Below are 22,215 nucleotides of genomic sequence, written 5' to 3'. Positions count from 1 at the left end.
TGACTGGATTGAACTGAGGGGAGGGGGGGGGGGGGGGGGGGGGGGGGGGAGCTGTCTCAACGTTGGGGGCACCAAACGCTGACTTTGCAGGATGCACCCATTCAGTTCGCAAGCCTTGACCTTCCTGTCGCTGCCCATTTCAATTCTGTCCTTGGTTTGCTGCAATGTTCCAGCGAGGCACTTCCGATGAGGCACTTAACAGTCTTCTGGAACCTTGAGTTCAACAACTTCAGGCCGTGAAGTCCTGCATTTTGTATTTCTCCCCCAGTGCCAGTCCAGAGTTGTTCTTGTGTTTTTATTCAGACACGACTAACCTTTGGGCTGCTATTAACACCTACTCTGGACCAATGCTTTGTTCCTTTTACTACCACAGTTACCACGCTCTTTGCCTTTTTGTTCCAAGATGTCTTTGTCATTTGACCTCCTCCGTCCTCTAACCTATCCCTGACCTTTACTTTTGCTTAACGGCCGATATGCTTCTAAATCGGGGGGGGGGTGAGTGGCTTGGAGGGGAACCTCTAGGTGATGGGGTTCCCAGGTATCTGCTGCTCTTGTCCTTCTAGATGGTGATGGGTTTGGAAGGCGCTGCCTAAGGAGCCTTGGTGAGTCGCTGCAGTGCATCTTGTAGATGGTGCACACGGCTGCCACTGTGCATCGCTGGTGGAGGTAGTGTTTGTTTGTGGATGGGGTGCCTATTACGGCCCCGTTTGATGTTATAACTGGACGGGAAGATCCAGAAGGGAATCCTGGCCCAAAAGATCAAGGGCGGGATTCTGTGGTCCTGAGGCTAAGTGTTGACGCCGTCGTGTTTCTCGACGGCGTCAACACGGCCTCAGGATCAGCAATTCTGGCCCCTACAGGGGGCCAGCAGGGCGCTGGAGCGGTTCACGCTGCTCCAGCTGCTGATCCCGGCGTCAAATGGGCGGCGCAGGATCCGCGCCTGCGCAGTGGCACCGGCGCCAACGCACGTATGCGCAGTGGCTCCCTTCAACACGCCGGCCCCGACGCATCACGGCGCAGGGCTACAGGGGCCGGCGCGGAAGAAAGGAGGCCGCCAGCCAGAGAGGCCGGCCCCGATCGCGGGCCAGGCCACATCGGACGCCCCCCCCGGGGTCGGACCTCCCATCCCCCCCCCCACAGGCCCCCCCCCCGACCCTTCCACGCCGAGTTTCCCGCCGGCTGAGAGCAGGCGTGGACGCCGCCGGCGGGCCTCGGCGTTTTTACGACGGCCGCTCGGCCCATCCCGGGCATCGGCGGGCCGGCCGCGTAGAGCGGCCCCTGACCGGCGCCGCGCCAACCACGCCACATGGCGCCGATTCTCCGCTCTGTGGAGAATGGCGTGCCGGGGTCGGGGCGGCGGGCTGCGATTCGCGCCGGTCGCGGGGATTGTCCGGCCCGGCCCCCGGGCTGAGAGATTCCCGCCCCACAACCTTTACTCTTTGAAAATGGGGAGGGACCGAGTCAGAGGACCACTAATTGGTTTGAACAGCAAGAAAAATAAACCTGTTGGTTATGGAATTGCTTAACTCTGTCTATTACTTTCTGCTGATGCTGTTTCACACACAAGTGTTGTAGCCTCACCAGGTGGACACCTCACTTTTCGGTAGGCCCGGTGTTGCTCCTGGCATGCCCCCCGCAATCTTCATTGACCCAGGGTCGATCCCCTGGCTTGGCGGTGATGGTACGGTGGGGGATATGCCCGGCCATCAGGTTGCAGATTGTGGTTGAGCTCAATTTACCGATGGCCCACACGCCTCATGGATGCCCAGTCTTGAGCTGCTAGGCCTGTTTGAAGTCTGTCCCGTTTAGCACGGTGGTAGTGCCACACAACACGATGGAGGGTATCCTCAATGTGAAGAAGGGACTTCATCTCCACAAGGACTGTGTGGTGGCCATTCCTACCGATACTGTCATGGGCAGATGTATCTGAGGAAGGCATGTCACTGAGGAGGAGGTCAAGTGGGCTTTTCCCCTCTTCTTGGTTCCCTCACCACAGACACAGTTTGCATCTATGTCTTTGGACCAGTACCCTGCCCACTCCGTTCTCCCGACAACACAAAGCCCGTCACATGGGCCACACGGTAGCAGAGTGGTTAGCACTGTTGCTTCAAAGCGCCAGGCTCCCAGATTCAATTTCCGGCTTGGGTTACTGAGAAAATCCCCCAGTCGCCACACTCCGGCGCCTGTTCGGGTACACGGAGGGAGAATTCAGACTGTCCAATTCGCCCAACAAAGCACGTCTTTCAGGACTTGTGGGAGGAACGGGCAGCACGGTAGCCTTGTGGATAGCACAATTGCTTCACAGCTCCAGGGTCCCAGGTTCGATTCCGGCTTGGGTCACTGTCTGTGCGGAGTCTGCACATCCTCCCCGTGTGTGCGTGGGTTTCCTCCGGGTGCTCCGGTTTCCTCCCACAGTCCAAAGACGTGCAGGTTAGGTGGATTGGCCCTGATAAATTGCCCTTAGTGTCCAAAATTGCCCTTAATGTTGGGTGGGGTTACTGGGTTATGGGGATAGGGTGGTGGTGTGGACCTTGGGTAGGGTGCTCTTTCCAAGAGCCGGTGCAGACTCGATGGGCCGAATGGCCTCCTTCTGCACTGTAAATTCTATGAAACCGCAGCACCCGGAGGAAAGCCACGCAGACACACGGGGAGAACTTGCAGACTCCGCACAGACAGTGACCCGAGCCGGGAATCGAACCTGGGACCCTGGCTCTGTGAAGCAACAGTGCTAACCACTGTACTACCGTGCCGCCCCACACTGTCGGGAAATCCGTGGGCTGGGAACGCTGCCGGAGGGGACGAGGAACCCCAATGGCTGGCGAATTCCAGCGTTTGTTTTTACATCCGGGGAGGTTACAGGCACATTCATCCTCTGTCTGCACCAGCATCTCCCAAATGATTTCCCGATATGACTCCATTTTAACAAATTAACGTGACTCCAAAAACAAAAATAGCCCTAAAGCAGCTGAGTAACCTTTGTTCTGTCTTCATTAAAGATCACAAATTGTAAAGCAACAAGTAAAAACATCATAGAAACATGGAAGTCTGTTTTTGGAGAGCGAAGTAAAAAAATGTAAAGTGACCAGAGGCTGCTTTCCCCTCTTGAGGGGGGGGAGAGCTGAATGGTGGCGATTTAACCTGAGGGTCACCACACCTCAGGCGAGGGGCGAGGTTGAGAAGGCGGGGCCTTGATGAATAACCTCAGCCGGTACGGGGTTCGAACCCGCGCTGTTGGCCATAAGAAACTGATTAATTTAATGCTCTCCAGGAGGTTCCTTTGCCAGGTGGTGACCTCGATAACATTTGATGTGTTTTTTCTAATTCTCGCCAGAATACTTACAGACCGTCCAGGCGGGCATGGTGCTGGCAGTGATCTTTGCCTGCTGCGGACTCCTCATCTTCATCTGCCAGCTCTTCACGCTGAAGAAAGGAAATCGATTTATCTTCACAGGCCTCTTTCAGCTGCTCTCCTGTAAGTTGGTGCAACATTCGCTCTGAAAAGACCACCCGGGGACTAGGATTGCGAGTTGGGCTAAAAAGAATTCACTCCGAGTGCAGTCCCTTTTTATTCAGAGCAACAAAGGGACATTCTCAGAGGCCCCAGGTAGCTGCCTTCCTGAGACATTCCCTGACTTACAGCACTGGCAAAGACATATGTGAAAGACTTGGAATTAAAGACACCCTTAATCTTTAATCGTTGATCTGGAGGTATGAGATGCTGTTTATTTGTGGGAAGTGCGGAGCCTGCACGTTCTCCCCGTGGGGTTTCCTCCCGCAGTCCAAAGATGTGCAGGTTAGGTGGATTGGCCAGGGTAAAATTGCCCCTTAGTGTCCAAAGGTTAGGCGGGGTTACGGGCATAGGGCGGGGGCGTGGGCCTAGGTAGAGTGTTCTTTTGAAAGGTCGGTACAGACTCGATGGGCCGAATGGCCGCCTGCACTGTAGGGATTCTATGACCAAACAAAATATAAAGGTGAACGATAAATATGTTCATAAAACAGCAAAGGAATATTTGACCATAGCGCCCTGGCTCCGCAGCGTCACATTTGAGTGGCGTTTGCCAGTGATGTCCTGGGGAATCCCTCTTAGAAGTTCCATTAGAAGGTAGGGTTTTACCCGGCAATTGTCCAGAAGGCCCCCCCCACACACACACACAATTGCGCTCGGCTGGGAACCACAACAAAGCGATTTAAATCACTAACTTTGGATGGATCAGCCAGTTTTACCCTCATAGTTACTCTGAAAGTGTTGGAAGGGGAAAGACGGAGCAATAATGTTCCATACCTGTCCACCCTGACTGCCCCGGGTCTGGCAGAAGCATCCTGGCCAGCGGCACGACTGTCTGCCAACTATGGCGATGTTGGACACTGTCCGTCCCCTCGCTCTCCCTCCCTCGCCGCCGGGAATCCTCCCCGGTGGAGGCGGTGCATTGCGGAGGCCCCGGAGAATACCGGGTCAGGCCCACTGATAAGGCATTTACTGTGCGTGAAGAATGCATTGGCGCCGCTGCCCAGCCATTGGAGAATGGCGCGAAACCGGCAAATGCCACGATTACGGCGTCAAAACCGATCCTCCGCCCAATCGCATTTCCCGATTCGGCTGCCGGCCGCCGGAGAATCCGGCCCCCTATGTCGAATGACCCCCTTCCTTGAGCTAATCTGCTTGAGATTACGAAGATGGAACCTGAACCCTGGTTTAATTGCAGCCATGGTTGGTTCACATTGGCTGGAGGCAAATTGAAGGGTTGGTTTTGGGAAGATTTCCTGCGGAAGGGAAGGGGACGGTGAGGGCAACATTCATCCTCCACAGATGAGGTTCAATTGGCCAAGCAGCCGTCACCATCATAGGATTCTTGTCATCAGTTGATCATCGGAGGCTGCTTCTGCGGGTACTATCCCACCTAGTGGGAGGATTCCTGGATGACCTCCACGGCTCTTGATGGCCATTCCCCGTTCCAGCAGGGGCTGGTTTAGCACAGGGCTAAATCGCTGGCTTTGAAAGCAGACCAAGGCAGGCCAGCAGCACGGTTCAATTCCTGTACCAGCCTCCCCGAACAGGCGCTGGAAGGTGGCGACTAGGGGCTTTTCACAGTAACTTCATTTGAAGCCTACTTGTGACAATAAGCGATTTTCATTTCATTTCCTCTTCCTATTCTGGAAGAGTTAAGATCGGTGGCTGTGAGGAGAATACCTCTCATGATCCATGTTCCCAAATATCCGCCTGTTTTGGAACAAAAAGCATCTTTGAAATTAGGAAGTTGTGACTGAGGTAACCGCTCCGTAGCCTGAAAGATTAGGATTGAATATACTTTAAACGTTCATTCATTATCAGATATTATTGAGTCACGTGTGTATTGTACGACAATAAAGACCAACATCTTGGGCGTCCAACATTCATGGGGATAGATCGACGAAACCAGGCCCCTTTTTTTTCTTGGTAATGGGTAAAGGTCAGCTTGGCCTTTTTGACCTTCCGACCTTGTGAGAACATGGACGTTATCAGTCCGTGACTGGTTTAAAAACCCATCCTCAACAGGTAAAATTATTGAAGCCCAGATTCGAACCTCCCATCCCTCCGTCAAGGCATTGGCATTCAGTAGGAACCTTGAAGCTAATCCTGGGATAAATTGGAAATGGGGTCTATCCTTCAGCTTCTAATGGATATTCCGCACGGCCGAGGCCTTGGATCAGCTTGACCTTGGTCCAGGCAATGATCTGGAGAGTGTAGTGTAAAAAGAGTTCATGTTCAATAATTAAATAGCCAGCCTAAATTGTCACGACTACCTCTGTTCTGGTCGCCCCTGGGTGGTTCGCCCATTCCACTGAAGGTTGTCCTCTTGTGGCTCCTCAGCATTTTCAGTCTCCAAGAGATAAGATCACATCTGCTGGTATGCAAAGGGTTAACATCTGTATTATCGTGCTAGACAACCACTAGATGGCAGCACCAGATCCATGTACATAAACTGCACTCAGAGGAGATTCCCGCCTCTTCGTATCAGGAGTGACTAGAGAGCAGAGTGTTAGAGATATAGCTTAGTTGGCACATGTAGTTCAACATTATTTATACTTCTTATTTACTTAATCATCAGTTATAGTTGTAGAAGAGTCAACAAACTGCCAGATATTTATAGTCGTTATTCAATAAATGTTATTTGCTTAATTTGAAGACTGATAGTTTTACTGAACTACAACCATCAGACCATCCTGGAAGTAAGCAGAAGAGTAACGTAGTATTACAATCGCGTAATATAACACCGCGGGGGCGATTCTCCCAAATGGAGCCCAAGTGTTCGCGCCATCGTGAACGCCGTCGCAGCGACCAGGGGTGATCGGCGCCGACGGGACTCTGTCGTCTCCGCGCGGCCGCTTGGGTCCATCCGGGCCGGAGAATCAGCGGCCCCGCCGATTCCAGGGGCCGGCGCCGGGTCAAACGCGCCGGCGCAAATGGCGCCGATTCTCCGCACCTCGGTGAATCGCGCGCCGGCGTCGTGGGCGACCTCGGCGATTCTGCGGCCCGGCGCGGGGCTCGGAGAATCGCCCCCCCCCCCCATCGCATATGCCGGAAATCTGAAATAAAAACAGAAAATGCTGGATAAACTCAGCAGGCCTGTCAGCGTCTGTGGAGGAAAAAAAGCCGAGTTAAACGTTGCGAGTCTGTATGCCTCTTCTACAGATCAAGGATGTCCCCCAGCCCTCCCTGTTGTGATTCTGGCTTCATACCCATACTGATTTCTCCTGGTTGGAGTTCTGCTCCATTCAAGTACTCGACAGCTTTCATTCGAGTTTCTCGTTTGGTTTACATTCTCCTCCCTTACACGCTCTGTACCTCCCCCATTGAGTCCACATTCGCCTTCCCAGCTGAGGTTTTGCAGGAAGCAAACTCACCTGGAGTGATGTGTGACGCTAACTCAACATTGCCCAGTTGATATTGCAGTTTTTCTTCAGCAAAGCCTTATTAACCCTTCAGGCTACACCTCCCCTGAGTTTTCTGAGCCTATTGAATACATTCTCCGACAGAGAGCAGTGTGAGTTACAGCACAGACAGAGGCCCTTCGGCCCATCGAGTCTGCGTCGGCCATCAAGCTCCTGTCTATTCTAATCCCGTTTCCCAGCACTTGGTCTGTAGCCTTGTACGCTACGGCTTTTCCATACCTCATTTAAATACTTGTTAAATGTTGTGAGGGTTCCCGCCTCTCCCGCCCTGTCAGGCAGCGAGTTCCAGATTCCCACCCCCCTCTGGGTGAAAACAATTTTCCTCAAATCCCCTCTAAGCTTCCTGCCCCCTTACCTTAAATCTCTGCCCCCTAGTTATTGATCCCTCTACTAAGGGGAAAAGTTCCTTCCTATCTACCCTATCTACGTCCCTCAGAATTTTGTACACCTCGATCTGGTCCCCCCCTCAGCCTTCTCTGCTCCGACCCCAGCCATACCAGCCTCTCTTCAGAGCTGAAACGCTCCAGCCCAGGTAACACCCTGGTGAATCTCCTCGGCACCCTCTCCAGCGCAATCACATCCTTCCTGTAGTGTGGCGACCAGAACGCTAGCTGTGGCTAACCAATGTTTTATATTGGAGAAAGCCGGGAAAACATTTTCACGTTGTTGGTATCATGACCGGCACAGGCTTAAAGGGCCGAAGGGCCTGTTCCTGTGCTGTTTTGTTCTTTATTCACGCCCTGGCTGAGATGCATTTTTGAAGATTTTGACAGCCAAGCCACTGCCACTTGCCAAGGCCGAGGCTGCCTTGGTCCCTGTTTAACGGTGCTTTGTGTCCTGCTCCAGGTCTGTGTCTGATGACTGCAGCAAGTGTCTACACTGTTCACTTCCACAGCAACGACGAGAACGGCAGCTACGGCTCCTCGTACATCCTGGCCTGGATCTGCTTCCCCTTGACGCTGATCAGCAGCATCATGTATGTCATCCTGCGCAAACGGGAGTAGGCGCTCGTGGCGAATGCACTAGAGGCTCTCGGAACGTGGAGCTGGGGGCCCAACCATTATCTTAATTTCTGGAGCAACGTTAAACTGGATTCCATTTTGGGAAAAAAAGGGAAAGTTATTTTTGTAAATTCTTTTTCATCTCTTGCTTGCTCTCACTCTCACTCTCCCGTCCTCTCCTGCGCTCTCTCACCCTCTTGCTTTTGCTCTCTCGCCCTCGCGCACTTGCTCTCTCGCCCTCGCGCACTTGCTCTCTCACTCCCTAGCCCTCACGCTCTCGCGCTCTTATTCTCTCGCCTTCTCCCTCTTGTCCTCGCGCACTTGCTCTCTCACTCTCTAGCCCTCACGCTCTCGCGCTCTTATTCTCTCGCCTTCTCCCTCTTGTCCTCGCGCACTTGCTCTCTCACTCTCTAGCCCTCACGCTCTCGTGCTCTTATTCTCTCGCCCTATCCCGCTAGCCCTCGTGCTTTTTCCCTCTCGGTCTCGCCCTCGCTCTCTCGCCCTCGCGCTCTCCTGCTCTCTCGCTCCCTCGTTCTCTCTTTCCTCTTCTCTTGCCGTCAATATTAAAAATGTCCTCCCTAAAACATTGTTAGATGGGAAGAGTTCTCACTGCAACACCCCTAAAGACAAAGCCTATCTTCCTTTTGCTATGTTTTGTGGGGTGAAGGTGGATGATGTAATCCCCGTGTCTTAAATTAATGGACATTGCCCTTGAGCCTCTCATGCAAGCACAAGACAAGTTAACTTTGAAAGAGTTGCTTCTAGCCAAAGTGGCCTAGGAAGTGTGAGGCCTTCCACAGGTGATCATCACAGTCCCCTAGTGCCTGGGATCTTCTCTCTGGTGGGTGCTGAATCTCGAAGGAACAGAATGACTCCCAGAACTTGCTGTCAGTGCAGTGGGGAGATATCCCACTGCTGGTCGCGTGTTCCTGCCTGAAGGCATGGTTGTGGGGTAGAGATTTATAGAGCAGGAAGGCAGCCCAGAACCAACCTCCAGGCTGGGGGTGTGTCACAGTTGGAAGGAAATGGGTCTGTGCCAGGACCCGACCTGGCCCTGGGGCTTGATTGCTCTCGCGCCTCCGCAACATTTGGCCCTCCTTTTATGAGACCTCCCCACCTTCCTCAAACAAGGGGGGCTGCTAGACGCACCTCCTCCCTCTTCCCCCCCCCCCCCCCCCTCAGTATTTCCCCACAAACCTCAACATCCCATAGTGGGCAGCACGGTAGCATTGTGGATAGCACAATTGCTTCACAGCTCCAGGGTCCCAGGTTCGATTCCGGCTTGGGTCACTGTCTGTGCGGAGTCTGCACATCCTCCCCGTGTGTGCGTGGGTTTCCTCCGGGTGTTCCGGTTTCCTCCCACAGTCCAAAGATGTGCAGGTTAGGTGGATTGGCCGTGATAAATTGCCCTCAGTGTCCAAAATTGCACGTAGTATTGGGTGGGGTTACTGGGTTATGGGGATAGTGTGGAGGTGTTGACCTTGGGTAGGGTGCTCTTTCCAAGAGCCAGTGCAGACTCGATGGGCCGAATGGCCTCCTTCTGCACTGTAAATTCTATGATAATCTATGATGATAATGCCCCTGTCACCCTCATGATTTGGGAGGGGGGGGGGTGAAGAGAATTGTATAGTGTAGAAACGTACCCAGAAGCGAAATATCTTTTGGGGCTTCCCATTCCTTTCCCCATCTGACTAATATTCCTCTTTTTTCTTTCCCCCCCCCTCCATCCTTTTTCTTCTTGGGGAATCTTTCCAGGACCATTTTAATACAGAAATGCTCCCAGATTTTTTTTTTCTTATGTTATTTTTTTAATCTACCGTGTACCCTGCGGACAGTAGGCCCAGAAGCGATCAGTGACACTTGTATAAAACGCAGAGCCGAAGTCCCCTGCCCCTGCCCCCCTCCCCCTCCTCCCCCCCGTCCTCCGCCCCCCCCCACACACCCAACCTTCACTCGGCCTTGGAAAACGAAGCTCCTCATCGTAAGGCAATCCTCAATTAAAGCCCGGTCCAACTCTTTTGTCCAACCCCCTTTTCTCACTGCCCTTCCGCTAACGCCAAGGGTTTCTGATTGGTGTATTCGGTATAGATTCGGGAAATGCTCAACGTCCAATCAGGGCAATGTTGTGAGGAGGGGAGGGGGGGGGAGGGGGGGGGGGGGGGCGTGGGGGGAATTGTTTGGTGTTTCCTTTTATATGACTGCCGCTATGTAAACATTTTTTATTTAGAAATAAAAAAGCGAAAATGTGCAAACTAGTAATAAATAAATATTATATTGTTGTTACACGGAATTGTGTCTCTCTTTGGGCTGAGCGTTGGTGCACTGAAAGTATCAGAAGCAAGAGCCATTCGGCCCATTGCCAATCGGGCCCCCCCCACCACGCCGGTGAAGTTTCACTCCCGAAATTCCTGGAAAAAAGTTGAACGAATTCAATGCGCTGCAGGGGGCAGGGAACCGGGGTGAATCTCGCAGCCTTAGCTGCGGCTACGAGCCCGGCACTTCCGGTTCGGAGTCCGCGCATGAGCACGGGGCGGCCCCCTGGGAGGATATTTCCTCTGGCTGGAGAGGACCAGAACGAGGGAATTCTGGTTAATGAGAGGTCTCCCACGTTGAGACTGAGATGAGGAGAGTTTTTCTTCTCTGGGTGATCTGTGGAACCCCCTCCCTCAGAGAGGTCATTGAATTTATTCAAGGCAGGGATAGGCCGGGGGGGGGGGGGGGGGGGCGGACAGGAAATTGAGACCACACCCGGATCAGCCATGATCTTATTGAATGGCCTAGCAGGCCTGAAGGGCTGAATGGCCTACTCTCTAAGGCCTCTGGGTCTCCAGGGATGCGAAACCATCGATGGAGTTATGATGCAGACCAGCCGTGATTTAGTTCAGTGGAAGAACGGGCTTGAGGGGACGGGTTAGTGAGCTTCTCCTGCTAGGGGGTGACCCAGGCTATTGAGAGGGGCGGGGTTCCAGAGGGTGGGGCTGATGTTACGGGAAGCGTAGCCAGGAATGGAGGAGCATTGCGGTCAAAGGGACAGATTTTGGGCTGGTGTGATTGTAGGCTGGGAGGAGGTTAAAGAAACGTGAAGCCTTGAAAGGGTTTCATTGCGAATATTCAATTAGGCTGGCAGTGAGGATCTGGGGGAAAATCCATTGACCTCGGGCGCGATTCTCGGGTCGCCGAGTAATCGGGGCCGGAGACCCCCGCCCTTAATCTCAAGAGCGCCCCACCTGCTTTTAGTGGGAACTGCATCCAAGGACTGAATTGCCACACCAGCTGCAAGGTCCCCTCGCTCACTTGGAAATGTATCGGCCGTTCCTTCACTGTCCCTGGCTCAAAATCCTGGACCTCCCTGCCTAACAGCGCTGTGGGTGTACCTACACCGCAGGGACTGCAGCGGCAGCACAATATCACCTTCTCCGGGGTAATTCGGGGTGGGCAATACAATGCCGGCCTAGCCAGCGATGGCCACAACAGCGCCAAGGGTGAAGGAGCGTAATGCCAACATGCCACACAATTAATGAAGAATCTTCTGAATGACGACCACATTCGGGGGGGGGGGGGCGGGGTTGGCGAACTGCAAGAGTTAACAAAATGTCTAACTCAACCACTAGAGGGAGATAGATGTACAAATATATAAGATTTTGATGCTAAGCCTTATGGGTGAGAGGTTGAGGAGAAGGCTAGAGAGCAGACTGAAGGAAAGATAGTGTGAGTGAGAGCAGATCATAGTTAATGTTATAGTGTAGAGACTAGTAGTAGATGACTGTAGATTATATGTTTATTATAAGCGGCATGGTAGCACAGTGGTCAGCACAGTTGCTTCTCAGCGCCAGGGACCGCGATTCGATTCCCGGCTTGGGCCACTGTCTGTGCAGAGTCTGCACGTTCTCCCGTGTCTGCGTGGGTTTCCTCCGGGTGCTCCAGTCTGCTACCACAGTCCGTAGATGCGCAGGTTAGGTGGATTGGCCATGCTAAGTTGCCCTTTGTGTCTAAAAAGGTTAGGTGGGTTTACGGGGATAGGGTGGAGATGTGGGCTTAAGCAGGGTACTCTTTCCAAGGCCCGGTGCAGATTCAAAGAGTTGAATGGCCTCCTTCTGCACTGTAAATTCTATGATTCTTATCAACTGTGTATTATCTAGGAGTAAATGTCGAATCCAAATTAGTAGTGTTAATAAATTTATAGCTTTGTTCAATTTAAAGCTATTTGGGGGTCTTTGTGAGCACTGCGCCAACCATCCTGAATTAAACAACAGAAAGAACATGACACCTGGGTGCAGACCTCAAGACATAGGAGCAGAAGTGGCCCATCGAGTCTGCTCCGCCCTTCAATGAGATCGTGACTGGTCTGATGTGATAATCCTCAACCCCACTTTCCCGCCTTCTCCCCGTAACCCTCGATTCGCTGACCGATTAAAAATCTGTCTCAGGCAGACAGACATAGCCGCTGAGGAGGGGAAGGGTGTCGGGATGAAGGCCCATGGCCTCCCACGTCCCCTTAGGGGCCGTTTAACCTGAAGGAGGAGGATATTGGACACAGGGCTCTGGTCATTACTCCAGTATTCAAGGCGAGCGAGGAGCCCAACCCGTCTGACTAAGGTGGACTGATGACCGCTGAGTCGGTGGGCACGCACCCCGTGAGTGCAGCGACACCACCGGACCCCACCCCAGCATTTAGAGATTCTAGTCCCCGTGCTGTTTGGAGAAGTGTTGGAACCCTCACTTAGAAACAGGAATGTGAGGTCTTGGCTACCATCCACCATCGTAAGTATAAAATCTGCAGGGTATCACTTCCCCAGCTAGAGATAATTGAGCGATAACCATGGCACTCCAGCTCCAACCAGGCCAATTTGGAACAAAGCTTAATTCGCAATGCTGGCAGGCGTACGTTCTCTCTGCTCTATGTAGCACGGGTATATTAAAATCCGTCTGCCTGCACACATCACCTTGCTTCCTGTTGTCATGTCTTTGTCGCACTTTTGTGTCAACTTCTCAGCTTCCTAAGCCTCCATTTAGAACAGAATGTGGGCGTAATTAACTTGCCGCTATAATTATAAATTCCAGGCGGTGCTGTGTTTCAGTTCTTGTATCTTCGTCTCCTCTGCTTGCCCCATAGAGAAATATCCGACTCCAAACTGGGGAGATAAAATCGGAAAAAAGGGCGGGAATCAAGGACTGTGTTGAGTGACTCCAGATCTCTTCAGGGGAGCCCAGGTCCGTGTGAAGCTGGCACCACTTAGAGTGACAGCTCATATCGAAGTGACAGAAGCTCAGCTTTCAGCCAAGCAGCTCTCTACTGCTCCATCCAGGGCTGTCCTGTCTCAGGCTGGCTTCGCTCCCCCTCCGACCGCTGCCCTGCCCCCCCCCTCCCCTTGCCGTTGCCTTCCAGTTTGATCCGCCTGACTGGTATTGGCCAAGGCAGTGGAGCCTGAGGCCCGGACTTGGTAAAGACAGAGTTGTCTGGGGTTGCGTCTCCGTCACCGACCGTTGGCATCCTTCCCCAGCTGTGCCGCAGAAGCTGGGCACCAATGCACGAGGGCAGGGAGAGCGGGGTTAAGGGAATGGACAAGAGTGATTCGCGCACGGAATATTCGATTGGCTGATTTATAAAGTCGGTTTGGAATACCTGTTCGGTGGTGACGTGTATTTCAGCATTGCGGCCAAAGAGGGCGCCATGATAGCTGTAGTGATCTGTACATCTGTGCATACATCTGCACATACACCAGGGACTGCAGACAGATGTAACAGCCACCAGAGGGCATCAGAGATGGGTATAAAGGGTCCAGGGAGGATCCGCCTCTTTCCGCACAGGGCTAGTGAGCAGCAGCAGACAGAGACAGCTCAGCATAGGCAGCTTACCTTAGCTTCACTGGTCATACCTCTTGACTGTATTATATCTAGTTAAGCTCTGGAAACAGAACGAACCCACTGAATAAAGTATTTGCGTTAACTGGAAGTCTACAATCTTTATTCAGACTTCGAGAATAACATGACAGTCAGCACCAGGGGGAAGATAAGCTGTGGGACTGTTGGCCAATGGGGAAATGGTGTTCACTGATAACATTGATCATGGGTAGCCCGGCCACAAAGAGCATGCGTTGATTGCTTCGGTCTTCCGAAGGGCTAAGCTGTTCGCTGGGTTTCTGGCAGTGATGGCAATGTCCTCATGATGGTGAGGTTGTGCAGCAGATCACGAAGAAACGTGACGCGTGCTCTGGTGACTCCTGCGAGGCTCGTCCAGAACAAATTCCATGAGAACATAAGATAGAGGAGCAGGGAGCAGACCATAGAACATAGAACATAGAACATAGAACAATACAGCGCAGTACAGGCCCTTCGGCCCACGATGTTGCACCGAAACAAAAGCCATCTAACCTACACTATGCCATTATCATCCATATGTTTATCCAATAAACTTTTAAATGCCCTCAATGTTGGCGAGTTCACTACTGTAGCAGGTAGGGCATTCCACGGCCTCACTACTCTTTGCGTAAAGAACCTACCTCTGACCTCTGTCCTATATCTATTACCCCTCAGTTTAAAGTTATGTCCCCTCGTGCCAGCCATATCCATCCGCGGGAGAAGGCTCTCACTGTCCACCCTATCCAACCCCCTGATCATTTTGTATGCCTCTATTAAGTCTCCTCTTAACCTTCTTCTCTCCAACGAAAACAACCTCAAGTCCATCAGCCTTTCCTCATACGATTTTCCCTCCATACCAGGCAACATCCTGGTAAATCTCCTCTGCACCCGCTCCAAAGCCTCCACGTCCTTCCTATAATGTGGTGACCAGAACTGTACGCAATACTCCAAATGCGGCCGTACCAGAGTTCTGTACAGCTGCAACATGACCTCCCGACTCCGGAACTCAATCCCTCTACCAATAAAGGCCAACACTCCATAGGCCTTCTTCACCACCCTATCAACCTGGGTGGCAACTTTCAGGGATCTATGTACATGGACACCTAGATCCCTCTGCTCATCCACACTTTCAAGAACTTTACCATTAGCCAAATATTCCGCATTCCTGTTATTCCTATTTGGCCCATCAAGCCCTCTCCGTCATTCAACCCCACCATGGCTGATCTGCCTCGTCTCCACTTTTCCGCCCACTCCCCGTATTCCTTAATTCCCCGAGAGACCAAAAATCAGTTCCAACCTTAAATGTATTCAACGATGGAGCATCCATAAACCCCTGGGGTGCAGAATTCTGAAGATTCACAACCCTTTGAGTGAAGAAATTTCTCCTCATCTCAGTCCCAAATGATCGGCCCTCTTATCCCGAGACTGTGGCGCTGCGTTTTGGATTCTCTGACCAGCGGGGACAATCTCTCGGCATCCACCCTTCGGAATCTTGCATGTTCCAATGGGACCACCTCTCAACCTTCTAAAATCCAGAGAGTGAGGACCCAATTTACTCACAGGACAGTTCTCTCATCCCTGGGACCAATGAGGCGAACCTTCGCTGTACCGCCTCCAATACACGTTTAACCTTCCTTAAATGTAGGGACCAAAACTGTGCTCAGTGTTCCAGATGTGATCTCATCAATGCTCTGTAGAAATGTAGCAAGATTTCCTTCTTCTCCTCCAATCTCCTGGCAATAAAGGCCACCATGCCACCTGCCTTCCTAATTTCCTGCTCTACTTGCATGCTAACTTGCAGCATTTTCTGTACAATACTTTGTTTTTCTATTCTTAAGAAACCAAAGTGAATAGCCTCGTGTTTCCCCACATTATAATCCACCTTGTTGTCAACTCACTCAACCTGTCTTTATCTCATTTGTAGTCTCTTTGTGTCTTCCCCACAACTTACATTCCCACCTAGCTTTGTATCAACAACAAACTTGGAGCGTTAACTCCAGAACTCTTGGTCTAACTCATTAACACAGTTGTAAATAGTTATGATCCCAGCTGATCTTTGAGGCGCCTCCCTAGTTACAACCAGCCAATGTTAAAATGCCACATTTATCCCGACGCGCAGCTTCCTGTTTGTTAACCAATCCTCTAACTATGATAATAAGTTCATACCAACGCTGGGGGAGACCAGAGATGGAATTTTCCCATAATATTTCAGGGTGACTGGCTCTGACAGATAACCGACAATGTATCACTTCAGCCGTTTTTTAGACCAGATCTCCTCATCCCCTGACTGGCAAATCCCGCAAACCCCCCCCCCCCCCCCACACACACACACACACATAGAATCCCTACAGTGTAGAAGGAGGCCATTCAGCCCATCAAGTCTGCACCGACCCTCCGAAGGAGAACCCGACCTAGACCCATGCTCCCGCCCTCTCCCTGTAACCCCACCTTTTTCTAGACACTAAGGGGCAGTAGGCATGGCCACTCCACCTAACCTGGTTAGGTGGGGAGTTTGTCGAACGCTTTCCACCGTAATCTCTTTTCGGGGGACCACAACGGGGAGAGTTTTGCCTCTAAGAGTGATCGCAATGGGCCTAGCTCCTCTCAGACGCTGGTCCGTCCTGCTCTTCCATCCAGGGTTTGAGCGACGTTTCGTATACCACGCCCCCCCCCCCCCCCCCCCCATCCTCCAGTGAAGACAGGACAGCTGAGAGTGTGCACAGAACACACACGATCCTTGCGTTCGTGCAGGCGATCTCGGAGGCAGCCGGAAAGGAGGGTTTGGCGAGATTCCAGGCGAGTAGCACAGACTGTCAGCTCTGACGGATTACCCCGATTAGGAGTCTAGTAGGCTTCCTCAAGGCAGTCTGGGTCCCCGAGGAACCGGGGAGTCTCTGAACACAGCAACTCGACAAAAGAAGGAAAGGGTGTGTGAAAGAGTTCAGTGAAATAAGGGCCCACAGGGAGGGCTGCAGTGTCGGAGATCTCACTTTTCAGGTGAGAGTTTAACCAACCACCCTGTCAGCTGGACATCGAAGATCGCATGGCCCGATTTGAAGAAGATAGGGAGTGTTCAGGGGAGTAACAAATGAAGTAGTCATGTTTCCGGTGGTTGTTTGTTGGGCCTTAACATGCGCTGGTTGGCTGACAGGTGTTCCATGAGAATTAGAAACCCTACAGTGCAGAAGGAGGCCATTCGGCCCATCGAGTCTGCACCAACCCTTTGAAAGAACGCCCTACCTAGGCCCTCCCACGTCCTATCCCTGTAACTCCACCTAACCTGCACATCTTTGGGCTGTGGGAGTAAACCGGAGCACCCGGAGGAAACCCACGCAGACACTGGGGACAATGTGCAAACTCCACACAGTCACCCGAGGCTGGAATTGAACCCGGATCCCTGGCGCTGTGAGGGGGGCAGTGCTGACTACTGTCCCACCGTGCCGCATGAGTAGGCCATTCAGCCCCTCAAGCCTGCATTGTCATTCAGTAAGGTTGAGGCTGATTTGATTACGGTCTCGCTGCCATTTTCCTGCCTCCCCCCCCCCAACATAGCCCTCGACTCCCTTGCAGTCAAAAATCGAACTCAACTCTGAGTATATTCGGCAGCACGGGGGCGCAGTGGTTAGCACTGGGACTGCGGCGCTGAGGACCTGGGTTGGAATCCCGGCCCTGGCTCACTGTCCGTGTGGAGTTTGCACATCCTCCCCGTGTCGGCGTGGGTTTCGCCCCCACAACCCAAAGATGTGCAGGTTAGGTGGATTGGCCACGCTAAATTGCCCCTTAATTGGAAAAAAAAATAATTGGGTACTCTAAATTTAAGAAACAAACTCTTGAGTATATTCAGTGACCCGACCTTGATTGCTCTCTATGGAAGAAAATCCCACAGACTAATGAACGTCTGAGAGGAAAACGTTACCCTCAGCTCCGTCTTAAATGGGCGACCCCCTCATTTTTAAATGGTGCCCCCTCATTCTGGATTTCTCAATGAGAGGAAACATTCCCTCAGTATTTCCGCCCCCCCCCCCCCGCCTCCCTCCAGCCCGCTCAGGATCGTACATCAACAAGGTCACCTCTCAATCCTTCAAAGCCCAATCTATCCAACGTACCCTCAGAAGGTGAACCCTTCATCCCAGAAATCAGTTGAGTGAACCTTCTCGGAGCTGTTTCCAATGCAATTATATCCTTTCTCAAGCAAGGAGACCAAAACTCTACAAAGTATCCCAGATGCAGCCTCAACAAGGCCCCATAGAGCAGTTCCCTATTTTTATACCCCACCCCCTTTCAATAAACCGCAACATTCCATTTTTCTTCCTAACAACGTTTTGTGATTCATGTACCAGTGAACCCAGATCCCTCTGCTCCCCCCCCCCCCCCCCCCCACCCCCCACCCCCACGCCGGGAGCGGGATCCTCCGTCCCAGCAGCCGGCCAAAGGGGTTTCCCATTGTGGGCACCCCCACGCCGTCGGAAAATCCGCGGGCGCAAGTGCGCTGCCGGCGAAGCGGGTGGATCCCGTCGCCGGAGAATCCCGCCCACTTCCTTTACATTCCTCCTGCCAAAGTGGACAACTGTTACATTTTCCCACATTTCCATCTGCCAAATTGTTTTGCCCACTCACACCACCTGTCTAAATAATTTTGTAGGCTCTATATATCCCCTTGACAGCTTACTTTCCAATCACTTTTTTGTGCCATCAGCAAACCTAGCAACGTGACATCAACCCCTTCACCCAGTCATTGATATCATTTGTAAATAATTGAGGCTCTGGCAGGCATCCCTGGAGCACTCCAACAGCCAAGCCCGAAGGTTACCCATTTAACCCTACTCTGTTTCCTGTTAGCTAACCAATCCTCTCTCCATGCAAATATATTACTGTACCCAACCCCCTTCCCCCCTTCCCACATCATGAGCTCTTGTTTTGATGTAGCACCGTATCAAATATCTTCTGGAAAGCACATCCACAGGTCACCCTTTAACCTCCTCGCTTGCTGCTCCCTCAAAGAACTTGAACAAATTAGTCAAACATGCTTTCCCTTTCACTAAACCATTCGGCCCATCAAGTCTGCACCGACCCACTTAAGCCCTCACTTCCACCCTGTCTCCATAACCCAATAACCCCGCCTAACCTTTTTGGAGACGAAGGACAATTGATCATGGCCAATCCACCTAACCTGTACGTCTTTGGACTGTGGGAGGAAACCGGAGCACCCGGAGGAAACCCACGCAGACACGGGGAGAACGTGCAGACGCCGCACATGCAGTGACCCAAGCCGGGAATCAAACCCGGATCCCTGGCGCCGTGAAGCCACAGTGCTAACCACTGTGCTACCGTGCTGCCCCATGGGAGGGTAGGGGGTTGGAATGGAGGAAGTGCATCGGAAAGAGACAACCAAATGCCAGAAACTCTGAATCAACAAAGGTGTATGTGACCAAAACGAGATCTGAAAAAAACCATGAAGCCTCCAGACCCTCTGAATTTATCAAATCAGTGACTTGGGGCTAGGGTGGGGGTGGGTAAAGACTTGGGGGGAGATGTAATATGACAGTATCTGGCACTGAAAGGGTTAATGTGGGACTGGGAAACAGCACCGCCCAGGTAAAGAGACACATGACTCGATGGGCCGAATGGCCTCCTTCTGCACTGTAAATTCTATGATTCTATGATGACCTAAGACTAGGGTCAGTTTGTGGACTGGACAGAGACCTGTGTGGAAGCAAGCATGGAGTTAGCTCACAGCTTGGGCCACCCTCTGCATGTATGTTACACAGTTATGTCTCGAAGCTCAGCCCCAGAACCTCTTTGTGAGATGTAATGAACCGCCAGCGGGACTCGCTATCGGAGGGAAGCTCAAGCCAAGATGGAGATCACCACCCATATCTCGCACTGGCAAAATGTGGACAAATGACTCACTCCCTGCTCACAGCTGTTGAAAAATTCCTAAATGAGATTGCCTCGCACGGCAAAAAAAAACATTAATAACACTCACCGCGTTAAAATAGCTGATAAAGCAAAATTGACATAATCCCGTGACCGAGGAAGCAATTTCATGTCAATTACTGTGACCAGGAAGTAAATGTCTGTACAGACATTCAAACCTATGGTGGGAGGTATTTACATCCATTTGACATGCTTTGGATCATCCGCTAGTTTCCTGATTTGCTTCAGATGCCAATTATAATCAGCTCCAACTTTAGTTCGGTATCCTCAAAGGTGCTGAGCTCTCTGGTGGCTAAACCCCAAAGCAACCAATGAAAGCCACTATAATTTTAATAGCATGTAATAACATGTAAAACAGCCTACATAGTCAATCTGTAAAGGCTTTGAAGAAAAACACATGGTAATTTTGTACCTGATCTTACTGCCGTGATCAAATTGATCTTTCTGTTTCCCCCTGTGCTATGTAAGTTAGCAGTCTGTGGAGATTGTAACATTTAAAATAAGGGATGTTCCAATGCTTGTTACATTTGCTCCTGCGTAGGAAGAAGGTTGGGACCCCCTTGGAGTGTTGTGATAGGTCACCAGATCACTTCAAGGATCAGTGAACAGCAGCTCTGGGGCAGTCAGGTTGAGTGAGGCAGTCAATTTTAACCAGGAGTCGAGTGTCCCTGGCAGGGTACAAGGAGAGGGGAAAGGATAAGGTCCCATTGAGAGATGCGACCCAGGTAGGGAACAGAGACGGGGCTCAGTTGAGTTCAGGAAAATCAGAGGAGCAGAAAAACAGGTTCTGAATGGGATAAGGGCTGCGGTCAGGTCAACAGGAGGCTTCGGAGAAGCTATGAAGATCCAAGAAGGCTGCCAAAGGTTGAGGACTTCATGATGAAGGCTGGTGAGGTGAACATACCCCTTTGGACCAGTCACGTTCTGCTCAGTGAGGCCGAAGAGCTGAGGTTGTGCTCGAGTGAATACCAGGGAATCCAGGGAACAGGCTCTTGGGAGGCGAGATTGAAAGCCTCCTAGGTGGTCCATCATTGATGCCATCCAAGTTGGAGGTGACGTTTGGAGGGAATTCCCAGGTTAGACCCTTGGATGTGAAGACTGGAACCCTCGTGAGGGAGACAGAGTTTTAGCTTGGTCGATTGTCCCACAGAGGTTGCTGACATCAGAGCAGGTTGTTGAGAAATCCATGGACTCTCTCTTGGTTGCGTCTGCTGTTTATTGCGCGGAGTGGGGTGTTTGCCCATTGTTTGCCTGTCAATTCACATGTACTTCATATTAACCTTGAATTTTAGACTATAAGATAGATATCGTAAGTTGCTTTGTCTTTCTCACCTTGTACAATAAAGTCTGGTTTGTTTGTTCAACACCCATTGAAGCTTGCAGCTTTATCCTATTAGAAAATGTCTTCACTGTCTATTTTAAACAAAATGTTAGCGGTTCCTATCCGATTCTTAACAAAGATTTGAGAGTCTGGCCAAAGGTCATAACAATGCGTAGATATGGGGCTGGATTCTCAGTTGGCCGACGCTCTAATTGGAAACGCAATTAGGCAGCGAATTGGTTCTGACGCAAAATCGCAGCGGACACCGATTTCACGGCAAATCGCAATTCTCCGTTGCCTCGATAGCAGCGTCAATGCGTTCCAGAACGCACGCACAGTAAACAGCTTTGGCATATCATTAACGGATATTCCCCGGGGTCTCCGCGATGCTCCGCCTCCGATGGGCCGAATGCCCGACGGGGCGGTTCACTTGTGCTTTCACAAATTGGGAAACAGGGACTGCTGAGGGAGAGGGAGGAGGGTACAGGAAGTGTGCAACATCGCTATAGTGTGCTGACCATTGTGCCACTGGCTCGGAGGGCTGATGCCAGAGCCGGGGGGCATAGAGGGGGGGTGGCCAGGAGCTGGGCTGTGGGGTCGGGGTGGACGGGCACAGAACACCATTGCCGCAGCCGGCAAGGCAGCCATGCAGCTGTGCAAGCTGCTGATCGCCCACAGTGAACATAGGGCCACGGGTCATATGGGTGCCCCCCCCAGGGCGCCTCCCCAGGTGCCCTCTGGCCCCAGCCGACCAATCAGCGGGATGGGAGCGCTCCAGCGTAACCAATGCCATCCTGTTGGCTGGGATGGTGTGTGTGGGGAGTGAAGCTGCAGCTTGTCAGCCTCCCGAGTGTCAATCGTGAAACCGGCGAATCTCGCACTGTTACTCATTGGAATGGAATGTGTTCCACGTGGCGCTGGTGCCAGCCCCTCCATCGTCGCTGAATCCATCCAGGTGCAGCGATAGCGTCAACACTCAGGGCGGGATTCTCCGATTTTGAGGCTATGTCCGGAAGAAGTGTCTAGTTTTACGGTGAAAAATTCGGCGGCGCCCCCGCACCGATGCTCCGCCCGGTGGGGGCTAACAGCCACACCGTGTAAACTCCCGGCGTCCCCGACATAAACGGCCGGAGAATTGCGGTCCATGGCCGTGCGTGCGCACAGGGA

At 52.0% G+C, this 22,215-nt stretch overlaps 1 pseudogene; it reads left to right on the top strand.

The window, feature by feature from the left end:
• Positions 1-10,214, top strand: part of LOC140404129 (glutamate receptor ionotropic, NMDA 2B-like) — a 195,913-nt pseudogene extending 185,699 nt beyond the window's left edge.
• The last annotated feature ends 12,001 nt before the right edge of the window (positions 10,215-22,215 follow it).

The sequence above is a fragment of the Scyliorhinus torazame genome, chromosome 29, assembly GCF_047496885.1.
Source record: "Scyliorhinus torazame isolate Kashiwa2021f chromosome 29, sScyTor2.1, whole genome shotgun sequence".
Taxonomy (NCBI): domain Eukaryota; kingdom Metazoa; phylum Chordata; class Chondrichthyes; order Carcharhiniformes; family Scyliorhinidae; genus Scyliorhinus; species Scyliorhinus torazame.
This window is presented reverse-complemented; position numbering and strand designations above follow the sequence as displayed.